Raw genomic sequence first — 13629 nt, 5'->3', positions numbered from 1 at the left:
GAGCAACTTGTAGCTAAAGTTAATTTAATGAATATATAAAATAATTTGATATTTTCAGGTTATTGACAATAACGAGTAATGAACGAATGCATACTTGTAACTATTTATTCTCTGGTTGCCTGGGTAATATTTATGAGTGTGGGTAGCCAGGTAGTAACCATGTATAGAGATACCCGAGTTATGACAGCACGAATTAAATGCAGAGCGTGATCGTACGCGTAAGACGCACGTGCGTGGCGTACACACGACCAGTCTTCCTACTATTCCTGCGTCATTTTCCAGTTTGCGCACGTAATCGAAATATATCGCGTCGCGGAAAAACGAGGTCTTACATAATAGCCGCATCGCCGGTGTACACCGTTGCGAAGATTCCTTATCGTCGTTACGAGAAAATACGCAGCGACTGCGGAAATGTGCGGGCGAGGTCGATCCTGCGCTCGTTATTGCCGTGAAGCATAAATATACTCGCGATTATTTTCCGTTGTAAGAACAGGTCGTTTTCTTTGCGGACTCATTAACGAGACGTGGTCATCCAGTTGTCTTTACTCATTCGTCCTCGATGACGCACACCTCGTGCCAATTGAGTGATTTCGTCTACTCGAAGAGATCGAATATACTAGGTATTTGCAAATATTCGTCAAATCATCAATTATTTCACTGGCTCGAACGATGAGTTATTTTATGAACGCGGAATCAGAGAATTAGCTGGAAAGTAGCAGAAAGTGGTGAGTAACAATGACAAACACTTTGCATGAACACGGCATGTACACGGAGAGAATACATTATATATATATATATATATATATATATATATATATATATATATATATATATATATATATATATATGTTTCATATACATTCGTTTCAGTAAAGAGCTGACAATTCCACGTCACTGAGATCAGGAAATTAATGTCGCCGCTTGAAATTAATATTGAATGTGTAAGCTGTATATTGCACTCGTTGTCGTTTTAGGCGTTATGGTGAGTTTTCAGATCTGACCAGAAGGAACGCGACGTTGATCGGTCGTTGTTAATTAAACAAAGCCGTCATAGATACACGGTATTTATTATCTCGTATTATAGAAGATTATTTCGGAAATGTGAGATATGTAGGAGAGCGGGAAATAACATTAAAATGAGAATGGGCCCCCTTTGAGCTGAGTGAGCGAGCAGAAAGGGCGAGAGAAAGCCACGGATAATATACGTACCACAATTTCCCTTCGGATAAACCACGTATCACCGAAGAGCACCTTTCATGGACTATGAAAACCGACGAAAGATTTATTTATAGATCAAGCGACGGGAGTTCTCTCTCTCTTTCTTTCTCTCTTTCTCTCTCTCTCTCTCTCTCTCTCTCTCTCTCTCTCTCTCTCTCTTCCGCGCACATTATTCTCCCGCCTCGTCGTCACGCATACAAGCCGTTTACCCTAAAGAAGCGTAGATCAACCCTCAAAGTCCGGTAAATCTAAATGAGATAGCGGCACACAAGTTTCTATAGAATGTTCGGCAAGATTTATGATATTCGACTCGTATCTTCCGTCGCGCAAGACGTCTCGCGTGTAAATATGAAATAATACCGGAATAATGCGCACTGATATTTTTAATACATTTTTAATACATTTTTTATTATATTCGGCAATGAATTCGTTGCGTAAAATCAACGCGGAAATAAAATCTACAAAATCTCTATTCAGAATTTTAGTCCTGATTATTGTCTCGCTCTCTCATCCTTTTCTCTCTGATAATATGATACTAAAAAAATAATAACTTATTTTATATACGATTTTTTCTCTTTTTCTCCTTCTCTCTCTCTCTCTCTCTCTCTCTCTCTCTCTCTCTCTCTCTCTCTCTCTATTACAGTTAGAAGTTCTGTGTACAAATGTTAAAATTGTTATATATATTATACATTTTTTATTTCAATGTAAAATTAACATATTACTAATATGTCATTATTTTCATGATACTTTATTGTATTATATTATATTTTGTATATTTATAATACATTATATTTATAATGTATTGTATTATATTTTATATTATATTAATGTCAACTTAATAACTTAACATTTCTTGCCATTTAGAAATAGAAGATTATTTCGAGTTTTTTTAATACAATCATTTTAAAAAATAACATTTCTTGAAGTCACTTTAATATTCGAAGTCTCGAACTATTCTTCAAATTATTGTAAACTTCGAGTCTTCAAACTATTGTAAACTTTATATACAGAATAACTTTATATATAGAATTTTATATAGAATAACCAAATTTATTAAAAGAAAATGTTGCTATTATGAATAAGTGAAGTTAAAATAATTAATATGTTAATATAACATGAAAAATAAGTTTTAATATATTCATTTTTATATACGTTCACATTATATGAAATATTCACAAAAAATGTCCCATCGACGTTCTTTACAAGTTATTTTATATACTCTTCCGTGTATTTTCATATTATTCTTTATGTTATTTTTACAAAAAATTGATATTAAAGTCAAAATAACAAACATGAATATAAGAAAAAAATCGATGAGTGTCAATTCCCAATTCATTGACAAGTAACATACCATGAATGATTTTACACAAATTTTAGAATGGACTTTCTGGGACATGTAAAAAATGTTAAAATTAACATTTTATTTTTTACTGTGTACACGCGTGTCCGGCTAGATAGAGTATTATTATTTTCTTTATTATTTTGCCCACTATCACACGACTTTTGGTACTTTTAGTACTTTCAGCACTCGGGTGTGACGACGCGCAGCTAAATGGTTTAGGTCCCATATGTTGCGACGCGGCATAATAGTGCGCGACCTCGATTAACTATTTGCTCGCCGCTCTCGCGAAATTTTCAGCACGACGCGGCTACACGCGCGAGCACTATCGGCGATTCCATTCGAGATAAACCGATCCTTTGTTCCCTTTTAGTCACTCGATGGACGAAATCTGAGCGCTCACGATAAAAGGGAGCGATCAACGGCGGCGGCGGTGGCGGCGCAAACCGGGAATAAATTCGGTCACGAGTTAAATCGGATCGCCATTGGACCATTGAGTGTGCAAAGTAAATCGGAAATTAATGGACGTTACAAATGATACGAGAATGAGCCCGAGATTACGTATGTCGGCCGTATCCCCGCGAAAAGTATCCCGACGGGCGGCCTGGCATGAAATCGGTCAGTGCGCGACTCTTTACCTGTAATCGCGCATGAGCCGCATTACATGAGCATTACATAAGCGCATTACGCGCTCGGGTAAAAGCAACCATGGCCGAGGAATTGATTAACATACCAAACAAAATCATTCGCTATAATCCTTTGTGCAACGAGGAAACAGCCATTCTCGTTTTATCACGTTGCACACAGTGCACGCTTTTCATTTACAATTTACATTCTTTTGACCTTTGATTTAGATTGTTGATTATTTTACTTATGCGAGATAGAAACATTTTATCCCAATAAGTTTGATTTTCATATATGTCAAAGTTTACAATAATTTGAAAACTCGCTTTTTAATTCTCGTGAATATTAAAGTGACTTTAAGAAATGTTTAAAAATACTTTAGTTTAAAAATAATTATTAAGTAATTAAACTATAATATAAGTAAATAATTGGAACAAAATCGTCGTCGAATTACTATTAAAAATAACTTGACCGCTTTAAGGCGAATTTTGACTACTTTCATATAGGTTTAGACGAATAAAAATGCATCGTTTTCAGCGACCCAAAAAACGTAAGATTATTATTTATGTTACACATTTTAGGTAAAAACCGGTCCACTGTCCTTTGCGTTCACTCGCGAAGTCGGCCCATTATTTTGCGGCTTCTTTGTGTAATAAGCAGCTTTCGGCTGCCGGAAATGACAACGAAGCCGATACTGCGAGGAGCGCGTCGGTGGATTAAGAGCTTTTATCAAAATGCGGCCACTTTGATATGCATTGCCTTGAAGCCGGCCGGATAGTACGGCTCCCGGAAACCTGAGACGAAATGCTATAATCGATATACCCGCACGCCGCTCCATTTTGGCCGGACGTGCAACTACGAGTTATGCGGCCCATGTACCGTGCGGCCTGTTTGCGGAGATGCGGTACCGCCGCGTACTGCAACGCCTGCCGTGAAACTACGTGACGTTTAATCCGCGAGTAATTCCAGCAACCTCTTGTCACACCGAGAAACGCTTCTTCTTGATCGATCAACGAAACATGCCCCAAGATAGCAGCTTCTAAAAGACGTCTTAAAGACGCTCAAAAGACGTCTGGACAAGTAAGACGTCTTTTCAACGTTTTTTAAGATGTCTTCAAGATGCTTCTTGGAAGTTCATGCTATCTGAATGAGTGCGAAGATGTGCATTATTTAAGCTTCTCGTCAAGTAATTACACTCGTGTATCGAAAGATATTTAAATTGCAATAACAAGTTATCTCGGTGACAATTTTAATACGATTATAATTTATATTACGAAAGTGATACAAGTATTTCATTGTATTATTAACTCCAATTCAAGTGTATTATTAATTCCAATCCCCATTCAAGTGTATTATTACCCCCAATCTGACCCGTTGGGTGGTCATTTTCGATTTCACTCGAGTTTTAATTTTCAATTATCCGCAAGCTAAAGTAAACTGGTGTAATGAGGACTTTCAGTTGACGCGCTAAAAAGAGTTACAGTTAGGGGGAGGTGAAGTTTAAGCACTGATGAGCCATTTCAACTGCCTGTCATATAAAAAAGGCAAAATTACTGTGGGATTGCTGTTTACCTCAGATTAAGGTGTCAAAGTGAAGATGATTTTTTGTTATATTTCGGTCTTATATGTTAAATATAACATATGAGAACAATTTTATGTTAGTAATTTATTTATTTTTAGCTATATTACACGTGATCAAGATTCCTATATCGTCCCTAATCACGAATAAAAAAAATAGATTCAGGTATAGCTAATTTTTAATATAATAATTTTAATAAAATCCGCATAATAATAAAATTAATACCGCAAAAATTTAAAACTATTAGTGATTTTATTCGCTTCTTGACTGAAAAAATGATGTATTTTCGTATAATCAAATAGTTATATTTTTTGACAAATTGAAAAATGTAAAATTTTGTAAAATTTTTTTTCAAAGATTCAAATAGTGAAAAAGAAAATCCTACAGTGTTAATTTCTTAAATTTATTTTCAGGAGAGTTACAAATTTTTATACAAATTCACGTTTTTATCACGTTTCTGTTTATATGTTCAATAAAACGAAATACTTAAGTAAATGTTTCCGATTATTTTTGTACATTAATCTATTTTACAGATTTGAAAATGTATTAATTATTTTTTACTAGCACTTTTACGAAACGTAAATAAAAGAAGATGAAACAACCTCAGTGTGAAATGCTTAAAGCATGTGATTAAATATCTTAATCGAGCATCATATACGATGATATTCAGTTAGCGCGTTCATTTATGTATATATGTTATTTTATTATATATTTATGTTCACTTAAAAAAAAAAAAAAAAAAAAAAAAAAAAAAAAAAAAAAAAAAAAAACACTTATGTATGTTCAATTTGGGAATTTTTGAACAATTTAGTGTATGAAGGAACTTAATATCGATTTTTCTACAACGAAAATGTAATTAGAGAATAACTATGCAATCAATGAAAACGAAATATCTCTAATATTTTTAATTGTCTTGATGTAACATCGGCAAACGGATCATCTTACTGCCGCTTTCGACTTTAATTCAAAATCCTCGTCAGCAAACGCGTTTAATTCCGTCGATAATAATCGCCTCGTTGCATGACTCTAATGTTAATTACGACGATGAGCAATTCTCTCGTCCAGTCAACTGACCGTATCAGCGATTTATCAGCAATCGTGCAATACAATGCATGTGTGCGGCGCGACGCACTTGTTCAAAGCAACATTCCGATTCCCGGCCCCAACCAACGTGGGGTGCATGAGCCGCGTTTTGCATTTGCATTCGCATTGGTCGGGACGATTATGGAGCTGCAAGATTCCCGGCGCGCGCCAAATGCATAACGACCGGAAGACCGACGTCGGATGTTATATACATAACAACGATACGTCCAAGCGGATATTAGCGACAACATTGTTTAACCGTTAGGCAGACACAATAGAATATATTTCGCATTTAGTATGTAGAGGAGATAAAGAGCTGTATGATTCCAGAGGCATGTTACTCATGTATTCTTTTTAGTATTTATCTTAAGGGAAATAGTGGATATAAAATCACGAAATGGTCCTTTTAGATCATAAATACTTTTTCCTGAGTTTCATTAACATCGAAATAATATTACAGTTAAGAAATAAAAGAAACCAAATTTGGTAATAGCAAAATAGATTTTTAAGACTCTCGAAATTTTCTATTAATATTCTCCATTGTGACTGAATAAAAATATCGGGATGTACCTAGACTCTCCTTCGCAATTGTTGTGGGAACGTAGAACATATTGAGGTAAACATAAAGGTTCTATATTTGCAATAATAGTCGAGATTTTAATTAAAGAAGATCACGCACAATATGGCAGACGAGCTGTAATGGCGATGTGTGCTGTTGTGTGCTTGACCAAATTGAACAAAAATATTCCTTGTTATTTTGCAAATAATCACATAGATTTTTAGTTATTAATGAAAGAAAATTATAACATGATCGTGCGCGATAATGCACAAATTTTCTTTAATAAATATCTAAAAATCGATGTGGTCATTTGCAAAATGATACAGGACTTTTTTGTTCAGTTTGATCTAATGTATAAGTATAATACAATGCCACTACTTACCTATCATATCGCGCGTGATCATTTAGAAGTTTTCTTTAATTAATATCTCGAATATCGCAAAACGGTATGGAAATTTTATGTTCACGTCAATCTATTCTAGAGATGTACAAACTATTCGAATTCGAATCGAATCGAATCAAATAAAATTCGATTCAATTCGAATTTGAATCCCTATGATTCTAATCCGAATAATTCGAAAATTTCGAATCGAAAAGATTCGAATACGAATCACATACGCTGACTGCGTATTATAGGTGATACCTCAGAAAATGTGAGACAAATTATATTTTGTCACGACAATTTATCTGCTATCGACCATCCGCGCTTTAGAGAAAAATTAACGGCATTTCAATTGGATATGGAATCGCAAAAAAGGAATGCTCTGAGTTAATCAAAAACTTTTTCAGTTTAAGAGTTTTGATTATTTTTTTATTTTAAATTTTATTTAAGATTATTTTCTTTATATATATATATATATATATATATATATATATATATGAGTGTGTGTGTGTGTGTGTGTGTTACGTACTAATTGTGTGTATTGTTAACATACTGCTGACAAGAACTTTTTATTCAATTTAGATTTTTAGTCTTTTATGTAGAGTTAATATGTACTTCTTATAATATAGTGCAGATTTCATTTTATTTTAAAATCATTTAAGATCATTTATTTACATTATTATTTGCATATTTTGCACAAGATGATTTTTCAGAATAAGTTTAATTTATGATAATTTCTATAAATAAGTTTAATTTGTTTAATTTGTTTCGACATGCACTGTCTGTTATAACCTATCATAAATTTAAATATACGTGAATACAAGTAATTTTATAAAGCGGAAATATTTAAATATATATAAATATCTTACCTTAAAATAAATTGATATCATATGATCAATATTATCTCTTATACTGAAGTCACTATTTTCATGTTAAATTCAATGATTATGTTAATTAAAAATTCTTTCAAAGATTCGATTCGAGTGAAATTTTATCGATTCGATTTGAATTCGAAATTAAAATCTGAGATTCGATTCGATATAAAAAATTTTTGATTTGCACATCTTTAATCCATTCTACGTTACCACAAAAATTGCGAAAGAGAGTCTGGGACATTATATATATTTTTATAGTAAATTTTTATTTAGTATAAAATTTAGAAGTTAGGTTTTATTTTTTTTCTGTAAAATTCTCTCCATGCAGACAGAAAAAAAAACGTGTTTGGGACTTGTTTTCGTCACTGACTAAGCAACTATATATTTTAGATTTTTATATCGTGAATATCACATAATGGGTTCATAATGAGTTTAAGGCGGTTTAACGGACGGTGAAACGGGCGACAAATAGTAAAGTACATGTAAGAAACGTCTAAATGAGGAACGCTTTCGATTTACCGTCACATTCACAAGAATTTATATTCTATGTCGGGCGAGAGTACGGTTGACTAACTAAAGCGATTAATTTAGCTCGTCCGCCAGCTCGCGTGAATACCTCTTCAATTATTTCGGTTCCGATCTTGGGCGGTCTTCCGCGAGATCGCGAGCTGAAAATTCGGTTTGGAAACTCGAGGGCGGGGAGCCTTTGAACAGCTGATTATTGGAGCGAACTTCGCGATTGGTTTGAATTAACTTTAATCCTGTTTAAAAACTTTGCGCGCCTACCTCATTTCAAAAATCGTGAGCGTAGTTAGTTCACGACTAGTTCGGACTAAGTTTCCAATGGAATCGTCGTTAAAGGCCGGAACTGCGACAGCTCTATAATCCCGAAAAGGAGCGATAGAGTACGGTTGAGATAAGGCAATAATGCTAACTTATACACTTGAATAACTATCGTTTAAAACTTTCCGAGTGTACGTGATCCCACGTAATGAGTTCATTTTCTCTCTTTGTTCTATGTCCTCAATTGGGTGAATAACGCAATTTTTGTTAACAATTGAAGAAAGAAATATAAAGACTTTTGTTATAAATTAATAAGTTAAGTTTAAGTTTTAATCATTTAATCATTTCAATAAGCTAAAGTACACTCAAGGGGCTGCTCAATTTACAGGCTTCAAAAAGTTGATAAATTCTTTTTAAAAATATATTTAATTTTTACAATTCACATATGTCATTAAAGTTTGATAATTATTAAGCTTTTTTATAAGATGAAAATATTTCATACTTAAAACGTTCTTTAATTATTGACAAAAGTAAAAACACTTGTCTTAAAACAAAACACTAATTTACAAATTCCCAAAAAGATTCCCGAAAAACGGCTATTTTTAGGTCGTCTAGACAGAGCAGCTTCCTTAAGCTTAAGTTATACTTGTCTAAAATTTAAGTCTAGATATGCGAAAAATCGTTTAATACTTCATGTAAATGACACACAAGTGATTTATTATAAACATATGTGTATTTACAAGTAGGAAGAGATTTCTCCTTACGACAACGAACATAGAATAAGATTATCGGTATTCTGTCTTTTCAAATCCTATCGGCGAGACCGAATTTACCGTGTTACAACGTAATCTCAAATATTGGGGATAATGATCTTAAAATATTTGACAGCCTCATGTGTCACGTATGTATGCGCGAAAGTTCAAATACTGTGTGTTACGCGAATGAAAATGCAAATGCAATGCAATGCGGGTTTGCGTAAGTTATCACGCCTCGCGGGATTTTCCCAGCCAATCTCGAGATAGAGAGTTGATTTTTCGCCGATAAAAAATTCAAATTTATGCCGGATGCAAATAAAAGGAATCGTCTGCATTTTGAATTACCTTCTTGTGCGTTTCGCTAATTTACATGTTAACGCGCAGTGACGCGTCCACGCTCTCTCTCTCTCTCTCTCTTCCCTTTTTCACGGAATCGCTGATGGCACAAGCTAATGCAGCAGCAGTTGCTGCCAAAACAAGAAAGTTTGTCCGTAGCGACTGACGAATTCGAATATAACTGCGAAAAGCAGTGGAACGCGTTCGGCCGCATCCGACGATTCATTAGAACACGTATCAAGCCACGGCGTTGCGGATGTCGAGATGCAGGAATTGTGAAATTTATGCTACGAGCTAATGCGAACGATAATTAGCTATTATGCCTCCACCGCGTCCACCGATTGTTTCGCTATTATCTTTAACAATCGATATTCATGGCGCTTTAATGATCGTGGGCTCGCATCGCGTATATACAATTCCCAACACTAAAGATCGATTTATAGACGCGTAAAGTGCGCATATATGATAGAGCCGACGCTATCATGAGCGCGCACGGTATAGAGTTACGCATAACACTTCAGGACGGAGGAGGACGACTGAATTTTAATTACCGCGAGTTCCATATACGTGCGCGATAATCCTTGATAAGAAAGGTGGGAAAGCCACAAGTAAACAAAAGCGCAGAGCGACGCAACAAATTGGAGACCGTGTGATACGCGGCGGCATAAATTTCGCGGGAGACATAGCGCGAGGATACTCGTGTGTCGTTACATTATTATCCGTCGCGTCACATTACGGAGAAAACGAGATGCGAGTCCCCGCGCAGGCACTGCCGAAAGAAACGCCTTCGCCACTCTATATATGTATAGGGTGTCCGTTAATTCGTTATGCAGTCGCGGTGTACAGATAGAACTCAGCAACAACCACATTGAGAGAAAAATGTATGATATTTGGAACTATAATAGCATAATAAAAAGATTATAGTTAGGAATATAATTTTTATAGTAAATGTTACCGTAATATTTGTAATATTTATAATATAAGCATAATATAACTGACCCGTGTAAAATTTTTACCAAGAATTATAATTATTTGAAATAAAAAATATAGTAAAGTAGCTAATATTGAATGGTAAGAGAAATTAACTATTTTATATATCAATGCAATATAGTCAATGCAATTGGAATATTTGGCAAATATAGGTACATGTAACTATATTCCCAAAAGGTGCTTTACCATATATATAGAGTAATAAGATGGTGACTATAAATCTGTGTTCATTCTATTATATCTTCATATTTAAGTGAATTATAAATATATGTTTGAGGCCAAAACGAACACTAAAATATAGTGAGATTATAGTTATTCCAACTATTTTTTTCTCTCAGTGCATGTGAAATTTTGAGTTATTAATTCAAGACGAAGATCAGTGAAAATCAATATCACGCGCGATACGCTAGCTGTGGTGTAGCGATATGTTTATCGTCGTGTCATTTGATCAAACTGAACAGAAAAGTCCCCTATCATTTTGCAAATGATCACATGATGCAAATAATTGCAGACGATCAATCTTCTTTAATTTATTCTTTAACTAAAAATCCACGTGATTATATATGCAGAACGATAGAGTTTTTGTTCAGTTTTACCAGATATACAAGCATACAATGATAGATGTTGCCATCACAGCTTATTTGTTAGAATTCCTTTAATCAGGATCAGGACAAAGGATGATAATTTCTGATTAGTCCGCATCTTATCCGCCATGCTTAGTGATAACGTGAATAAGAGTGAGAGAGAAATTCTAAGACTAAAATGAAGAAATTCTAGGAGAAGAAATTCTAGAAGTGAAAGAGAAGCTCTAAGACTGAAATTACAAAGCAGCCCTTTTCTCTTTCTCTCTCCGTTTGTCTCTCACTCACTCACTCACTCATTCTTTTGTTTCTTACAAATGAGGGATAGTATCCTAGCTCTGACTTGAGAAACTCTATCATCTGCCGTATCGCGCATAATCATTTATCAATCTTCTTTGATTAATAACTCAAAATTGTACGTGATTGTTTGCGAAATGATAAAGGAATTTTGCGTTCAGTTGATGAGCTCTACTCGTTCTCACCACGGCTATATAAAGAATTTTCCGACACCCTGCATACCTCTATCTCTCTCTAGGAAGTTATTTCGGGAGCTAGTCCGCACATACGACGCGAACTGACGACGTACACTCGCGCGTGCATTTTCCGGATTTATATATACGTATCGTTGGTCGCACGCGCACCCCCTCTGTCCAACCTCGGAGATAGATTTGCATCCGCGTTCGCAGTTGCAAACGAGTCCGCGTGATATGATGGGTTTGTACCATTTTATCGCATCGCTATTATTGGTACGTACACGCATATATATACGCGAGGTGCGATAAAAAAGAGCACGACCGCTCGTCGATCGTTGGATTCGATGGTTTTGACTACTAAAATTCCCAGCAACAACACCTTTTAGATGCCCAAAAGAGTCACTTTGAGTTCATGCACGATTCTGATATTTTAAAATTGATATTTTAAAACTTTCTTTGCGTTTCTCATTATCTTGCATTAATGATGACTTTTGAACATGCTAATAACATAGTTGGCAAAATATAGACATTTTATATATTGTAAACAAAATACAACAATTTTCAGGATTTATTCAAACTTATTTCCTACAACAAAATGCATCATAATTGTTACTCACTTGTCATCTGTAATTAGTATACAAAGAAAATATTATAGTAAAAATTACATTAAAATTACATTTTTTTATGATAATTTTGATAAAGATAGACTATATGGAAATTGTATAACTTATTATAGAAATAACATATTTGACGATCTATCTGGCACATGATATAAAAAACATTCAAGTAATTATGATAATTTTGTAATAAAAGCTAAAACGTGTATAATATATTTATTTAAACAAATATATAGTAACTTCACTCATATTACAAACATTTTGTTATAATTTTTATTACAATATTTATAAAAAAAAACTGATAAATGAATATAAAATAAAAAATATAAACTAAATTGATATTAAAAAATTAAAATCTCAAATAATATTTTGTATGTACTAAGAGAATTTTAAAGTGAAAATAACAAATAGATCGACATTTCGCAGTAATCCACTCTCTCTCTATTTTTTGATTTCATATGTGCTACTTATATTTTAGAAACTATTAAAACAGTTGCTATGTTTCCAGCGAAATCTGCTACGTTCCTAGTAAAATTTACTATATTCTTTAGCAAGACCACATACTGACAATCTATTCCTGGACTACCAAAAATGCAATAAAATCGAAAAAAGAAATTATAATATTCTTTCCAACGTATTGTCCTTATAACATTTGAATAACATTTGACAATTGAATAACGTAAGAGAGAAATAAGACTAATAAGAACTAAATGTTAGATGTCCGTGCAAATGGAATTAAATAAAGACTCCCTTAGGCATCTAAGGTGGATCATGAAAGAATTTATCGCAATATCATCGATATCTTCCGTTACTTTTTCAGTATGTTCTACTAAAAAAATAATTAAACAAGATATTCTTTATGAGAAGCGAAATGGCGATAAGAGAACCTTAAAGGGATCGAAATGGTTTCAGTTACTCTAGTGTTAAGAGACACAGCTTTATGCGTATTACGATCATATCATTCAATATGTATGTTACCGATTTTGCGCTTCCATTCGAAATGTAAAGCTTATGGAGCTTTTATGGAATTTATGCAACAAACATTCCGGAAGAAATCATTCTATATACGATGCCAAGATCGCGCATCTTTAAACGATATATCGGATCGGATTCGAAGGCAGAGAGAGGAAAAGAGAGAGAGAAAGAGAGTGAGAAAGCGAGTATTATATAGATAGAAATCGTATTTGAAGTAAATCTTATGGATCTCGGAGCGCACGTATTTGAAGTAGCCTTATAGATTTTCACTTTAATCCACTTGGGTGTAAACCCATCATTTTCCTCGCCGCTGGTTCCTCTGTTCCAATATGAGTTCGCTGATCCGGAGGAAAGGCGAGCGGAATCGCAAAGCGAGCTCTCTCCCTTTCTGCCTCCCTCTTTCCCTTCTCTCTCTCTCTCTCTCTCTCTCTCTCTCTCTCTCTCTCTCTCTCTCTCTCTC

The 13629-nt window shown here is 34.3% G+C and overlaps 1 protein-coding gene across 7 annotated transcripts in view; it reads right to left on the bottom strand.

Moving 5' to 3' along the window:
* The window catches only part of LOC116841187 (metabotropic glutamate receptor 8-like), a 232768-nt gene that overhangs the window by 196118 nt on the left and 23021 nt on the right, over nucleotides 1-13629 (bottom strand). Inside the window, exon 1 of one of the 7 annotated variants that reach the window (XM_032808832.1) lies at nucleotides 11624-12227. The exons of the other annotated variants lie outside the window; for them this stretch is intronic. The gene's annotated coding sequence lies outside the window, so the exon portion shown is untranslated. Of the gene's footprint in view, nucleotides 1-11623; nucleotides 12228-13629 lie in introns of those variants that run through there. 7 annotated transcript variants of the gene reach the window in all.

Source organism: Odontomachus brunneus, unplaced genomic scaffold, assembly GCF_010583005.1.
Source record: "Odontomachus brunneus isolate Ranch 3 - 2012 unplaced genomic scaffold, Obru_v1 Obru_scaffold_014, whole genome shotgun sequence".
Taxonomy (NCBI): domain Eukaryota; kingdom Metazoa; phylum Arthropoda; class Insecta; order Hymenoptera; family Formicidae; genus Odontomachus; species Odontomachus brunneus.
Note: the sequence above shows the minus strand (reverse complement) of the source record. Positions and strands in the feature narration are given on the sequence as shown.